Here is a 6,583-nt window from a genome sequence, read left to right on the forward strand (position 1 = left end):
CCTCAATCAATCTGTCCATTCCGTGCCAGCTGGGTTCTATTGATCAAGGTGCAGGTATGGAGCCAATGATCAATCAATGTGGAAATGTCAAAGTGGCCCAAACCCTTCCCCACACACTGCTCTTCCTCCCAGGGTCTCACATTAATAGTGTTAAGGATATATGATATGCTTCTCTCTGCGTTTCAGTCATTGAATTATAAGGCTAAGATGTACATAAAGTGTGACCTCTGGTGATTAAAATGTCACAGGAACAAGTAGAGATTGTGGTACTTCGGCCAATTTAACGGCTAAACGCAGCCATCCTGCACTTGGCCTATCTTTGGAACATGTAAGCAGTGAAGAGTGGGCTTGTGGCTCTGTGGGCATTACTGATGCCTCGCACCAACAGCAGTGGGGTTCGAAGCCTGAGGCGTCGTTTTACGTCATCTCATGCTAGACACCAAGAAATGCATTCAGATGGTCTGCTTAATAGGAACTTGCAAGGTTGCAAACACACCTTAATCAGCGAACTATCAGGTTTAGTAGGAGGATCTGAGCAGGGAAATCGGCAAACTGTGTTGGATTCTGGCCCGGCAGGACCGAAACTGGGGAACTGCTGGACAGGCACACATTCAATGACATTTATACAACTGAGTATTAAACAGAGCTGCACAAAATCACATTGTGATATCACATTGCAATATGTGACATTTCTGAAAGAAATATTGTGATATTTTTAGTATTAAAAAAGGAGATGAAATTTACCATAAATAAACTATAGCCAAATAGAAGTTGTTATTATCTACCAACAGTGTGTGTCAAATAAGTTGGCACTGTTGCCGTGAGATGTGTCAACAAGACACAAAGCAGTGCCGACAAATGCAATGTGATTATTGTGCATGCGCACATCTCTAGACGTCTGGTCTTCTAATAAACCATCGATTCTGATACGATATCACGCAGCCTTAATATTAACTATAATAATGTAGGTTAAATATCTGTCTCAATCTTTGTAAACTTCTTTGTATTTCAACCAAAAACAAGGATACTATGCCATGCAATGTCACTTGTCGGAGAACAGTGCCCTCACAAGCTAACGTCCCCAATGTCCCAGATCTGGTCCTCTCTGCCTCTTCCCCCATGAGGAGATAACAGTCCCTATGGACACGGTCACTATCCACATGCCACACAGGTTGGAAGTCTGACTGGTGTTTGTTTCCATTCCCTGACTGGCCTGTTACTCATAGATGTCTTCCTTTCAGTCCTTTAGTCACAGTACCCCTCATTCGACTCTCATCCATGGTCTCCTTGCCTAAGCAACATCAACAGTCTATTATCTCAGTAATATCAGTGTCGGTTTACCGCTTTACCCCCTTTGTCAATCAACAGAGCACTGCCAGGTTGGCACAAGACAAAAGCACTGCCTGCATGGCGTGAATACCAGCACACAATAACACACACGCGAGGCAATGCACGGATGGAGGCGAGACAGGCACAAGTAGTCACGCACATACACACAACCCACACACACATGTGTGTCCAAACAGGCACAAACACCGACCCCATTCAAGGCTCAAAAATGGCAAATAAATGGTGGATTTGAATTTTGGCTACAAGTAGCTTATCTAATTGTGGAGTGAATGATAGCAATGATTGGAAAACAATAGGAATCCAGAGTCACTCATGTAATAGTGAGAATGCCAAAGCCAAGGCCTGGACATATAATCAAATCAACAGAAGAGTTCACCGGCCTGCCTGCCTGCTCCACCATCTGCGGTCCATCCTCTCCGCTCTTGCTCAGTAACTCATCGGCAGTCTAACTTTGCAGTCATAGCTGCCCTGCCTGAATCTTCAAACAACAGATGCCACTTATCTGTGGTTTACATGAAAAATTTTAAAAGCAGTGTAACTAATTAAATATACATTCCAAAGAGAAATTATACACAGCAATCGTGGTGTTCTTGAAATTAATTCTCAATTTGACTTCCCCCTCAGACAAGTCAAAAACCTTCTCTATCTGACTGTAAACTCCTTCCATTTCTTTTTGATATCATGCTTTCAACTTTGGTGGTGCTTAATGCTGAGCCCTTTCTAAAATGTGGAGGAGTGGATCTCCATGCCCAAGTCTGTAAGGGCACAGAGAAAAGCTTTAATGTACAGCATGCTGTATGTCCTATATCTCTTTAGAAGTGAATGCTGACGGTAGCTTCTATAGATTGTTACCGTAGTACAGCTTCATTAACCTAATGATGTATACAGCAGGTTTGCCTCCTTTGGTGTCCCAATAGAGGCATCCAGAACATGGCTGCCTGCCTGCTTCCATCTTCCCGATGTATGCTGATGTCTCAGACTTCCCCTCTACATCACTCCTCTCTTAGCACTTTGCCCCACCTCCTTTTGTAACCGACCGATTGTTACACTTCGCTCACCTTTTCAGAGCCCTGGCTGCTTAGAGTTATAGACCATAGTGATTTGTATCGTTTGCATTTCTTCAAGTTGCCCCGGATTAATACAGCGTGTATAAATACAGCAGCCCCGCCCCCAGTGTCTGTGGACCATATTCTAATTTTCGTGTATCTACATATGGTAAACATTAATTAATCAATTAAGCACAGTAAGACATTACCAACATTAAATTCAGTAATAACAAAGTACATAGTACAATATTAAACGGTACTGTACTATCTCTCTTATTCACGAATGAAAGGGACTTCGATATTTTAGCCTAAATCTGAAGACTATAGACTACAGAGCAATGAAAAAAAATCGCGTAACAAGAATGACGAAGCAATGAGAATCATGTTTATACCCCTAAAAGGAAAAAGGAACAATGAAAAACATACTGCTGCCCATTTCACAATGTAATTACTGTATCGTCTACCTGTAATGAGAAAATTACATTTTTTTTAAATATCGTAGCCTGTTGTGGGTTACTCACCGGCTGCAAAGGGCGCGTGCTACAGCCTGTTACACGCGCTTCGAAACCGTTTATTTCTGGAACTTTCCAATTTTTCGGACCGCGGTAAACCACGGATAACTGACACCGCGGATACCCGGGTCCCACTGTATCTACAGTTAACAGCATAGTTGACCTTAATTTGATGGTATAGAGTAGTGGTTCTCAACCGGGGGGGTACGCAACAGGGGGCCTCAGCGAGGACCATGGGGGCGCGGAATTTACTTGAAAACGCAGAAAAATGTACGACATTCCTACCGTTATATATTCAAAACGAGATATACGGTGATGTAATACCTTTTATATCGATATGCACTTAGTATACTATAAAGTTATGCTTTACGAAAGATTTTAGTCAAAATCAATCGTATTCCATCCTGCTTCTGTTTCGGTCGTGACGTCGCATCTAATCCCAGAATTCGCAGCGAAAATCAAAGGTTTCAGTTAGAGGCGTCTCGCGGGCAAGCTGATGGGGGGTGGCGAGGAATCAGGCTTAACTTCGTTTTAAAACAATGTTTAAAAATGCCCTAATTTGCAATATTTGTTTTATTTTGTTGAAGACTACCTTAAAAATGGGGTCTTTACAGTTATTAAGCACATGTTTAATGGCTGTCAAGCTTCTGATATTAGGGCCAAATAGGTTTTAGATTGTTTTTTGTTCATATTCACCTTCTGTTTAGAGAACAATGTCATAAACAGAAACAATAGTGTTGTTGGAAAATATGTTCATATTAATAAACATTAGCAATTGTTGTCATCATTGCAGAATGCATACAAGACAGAGAATATGATAACCTGTACAGGGGACTCCAGACATGTGAGAGTAACTGAGAAGCATCGTATTTTGCTGCCCCGTGCTCATGTGACCCCGCCTGTGCCGTGTGAGGGACACATTTCCGCCTCCTCTAGCTCTGGGATTGATCAGACCAGGAGTGAACAGTGGAGAACAAACATTCAGATTGAGAGCAGCTCTAACAGACTGCGGCACAGAGGTTCCTTCAGCAGAAACAGCATCCTTTAACTCCCTTAAAACGGTGTATATGCAGAAATATTACATGTAAATCCATAAGCAGGGAGTAATCCAATAGTGAACAAAGTTTCATTAATGATGAAAAAGCCACAGATTCAATTTTTTGAGAAAGGTACTAGATTAGCTAGTATAATTAGCTGTGTACAGTGCATGTTGTATTTAAAAATAACCTTTCTTAATTAACTTCACTGCATTGTTCAAAAACAATTCAGCTGTACAGAAATACATTTTAAAATGATACCTTTCCACTTTGGAAATGAATCATGACTGATAAATAATGCTTTAAATCATATGAAAGTTGGGGCATTATGTGTAGCACTGTTAGAACAGGAAGGAAGAGAACCAGTGACTGAACAGGCACCCGGAGACAGCACTGATACTCATCCATTGGCATGCCAACAGGTGCTCAGGCGGTTCGTGATTGGACGGCAGCCCTGCACAGCAGTATGTGATTGGACGGCAGCCCTGCACAGCAGTATGTGATTGGATGGCAGCCCACTACAGAGCCAGAGAGTGATGCACCAAGTGTGGCTCCCTGCTGCCAAGGTCGTTCCAGGAATCCGGTGTCGGCTTTCAGCCACTCATGGTTCTGAAATACCGGCACTCGTCTCAACATTCGTGTTAGCTGGGGAGGAGTTAGCCTGTCTGCCAGAGCTGCGGCTCAGCAGTGTCCCAAGTTATACACAGAGAACCACGGTTCTGCAGTTCTACCCTGTTCTATCTTAGGTACACCATGTTGAAACAGCTGCCATCAAATGGACCTTGAATCAAACAGGAAAAACCACTGGCATGACCGACCTTTTTCCGTCGCTTTGGACGAAACTGCCTGCTAGATAAATGTTTGACATCTTGAGGACTTCAGTATATTGAGGAGCAGGGTGGCAGAGTTCTGGAGAAGCATAGCTCACAGTTATGGTGTGGTCATGCTACCGAAACAGCCATACAGGAAAACACACAGATACACATCAGTATCCATGCTGCTCGTACCATTTGGAAGGAGCATCCTTTGATGCAGAGGAGACTTAAGTGCAAATGCAGCAGGTTCACACACATCTTTACTATCGTCAAGCAATGCTTCACACATGCTACGTAGGACTACATAACAAAACCAGCCTTAACACTGTGTTGCCATGGAAACCAGCCCGGCCACATGTGGGGCAGAGCCTGATCCTTGTTACAAGCTACAGGTTATGGGTTGAATGGTCACGGGCGCAGTGCTGCAAGACAACCCAGTGTGCCGCGGCCGGACCGGGCCATCGGGGGAACACTGCCACTCGGCAGCCCCCGACTGGCTATAAAACTCCCTCATTAAACTTTCAGGTGGATGAAGCCATAATACGCCACCTGACCCTATTGGCCAGTCTGCAGTCAGCCCAGAGGAAGAGATGGCAGGTGATTGGCTGGTTTGAATTAGACCAATCCCAATGAGGTTGGCATATTGATCCACTTGCAGTGTTTTTCCCCTTTACAGTATCTGCTGTATTTAGAGCAAGGGCTTATTCCACATACACATACAGGGCATCTGCAGCAGTCAGCCAATAAAACGAGCTTCCTGTTTGACACGTGAAAACTGGAGCTGCATACAGCACTTGTGGAAGCTCACTATGATCTGTCACAAACTGGTTTGAAGGACAATATAAACTTTTTAATAAATAGTTTGATTTATTTCTAAGAACAAATAAAATTTACACTAAACGAACCTTATGACTTTGCAAAACAACTTTACAAAATATGTACATGTTCTTCCGATTCATATCCCCCATCCCCCTTAAATCTCTTTACTCACCAGCTTCTACAACAGCTCTGTCAAGTAATGCTTTTAATTTCTTTATTTTTGTGCTGTCCCAAAACATAACAAAATTCTGTCCAGGGGGGAGACAATAAGAAATTAACTGCCACTCCATAACGGGACCAGTTAACTCCTCCGATGGACTAAGGTACAAAACGTGGAACAAAATTAACTGACAAAAACTGTTCCCTTCATTTGGCCAAAATTTCGAGTAGAATAAGCAGATGCTCACATCAAATCACATCATTGGACAAAAAAAAACATAGTGGAGGTGGGGCGTGATGCTCCGCCCACATCTGAACAAAACTGAAAGAGCATGCTGGGATAGGGAAGGAGAATGAGAATAAATACAAGTGTAAATGTTTCTTTATAAAAATAAAAATAAACTAAGAAAAGATCAACGATTATATTAATGCTCTCAAGATAAAGCTGGATGCTGCATATTTTGTTCAACTATATAAAAATTTTTGTCAACTGACAAATAAAAGGAATGGCATTGTAAAAATAATAATAAAAATAATAAAAAAGTGACTTAAGTTACTAAATTCAAATATACACAGCGATTCCTTTATTATATACATATATACAAAGAGAAGGTATATCTTTTGTCAAAAACCTCTTCGGTGGTCGGAAAATAAAAATAAAAAAAAACAAACAAAAAAAACTGTTGCCTGTCTCTTTTCCTTGATTACAGGGACAAAAATCAGGTTCCCCAGGAGGCACTTAGCAACACAAACACTGAAATCCTGGCCAGTTGGAGACAAAAAACAAACAAAACAAGGCCACTTCAGAGGGAAGGTGCCCCACACCTTTCCAGAAGTCTGTTACA

The 6,583-nt window shown here is 42.1% G+C and overlaps 1 long non-coding RNA gene across 2 annotated transcripts; it reads left to right on the forward strand.

Annotated features, from left to right (window-relative positions):
* The first annotated feature begins 2,971 nt into the window (after positions 1–2,971).
* On the forward strand, positions 2,972–5,664 carry LOC111844439 (uncharacterized). 2 transcript variants are annotated; one of them, XR_002838387.2, is made up of 3 exons: positions 2,972–3,178; positions 3,702–3,969; positions 4,368–5,664. It is a non-coding gene; the product is annotated as an uncharacterized lncRNA (long non-coding RNA). The 2 variants fall into 2 exon arrangements; XR_002838386.2 differs by having other exon boundaries at positions 3,702–3,927.
* Positions 5,665–6,583: the final 919 nt, after the last annotated feature.

This window comes from Paramormyrops kingsleyae, chromosome 19 (assembly GCF_048594095.1).
Source record: "Paramormyrops kingsleyae isolate MSU_618 chromosome 19, PKINGS_0.4, whole genome shotgun sequence".
Classification (NCBI taxonomy): domain Eukaryota; kingdom Metazoa; phylum Chordata; class Actinopteri; order Osteoglossiformes; family Mormyridae; genus Paramormyrops; species Paramormyrops kingsleyae.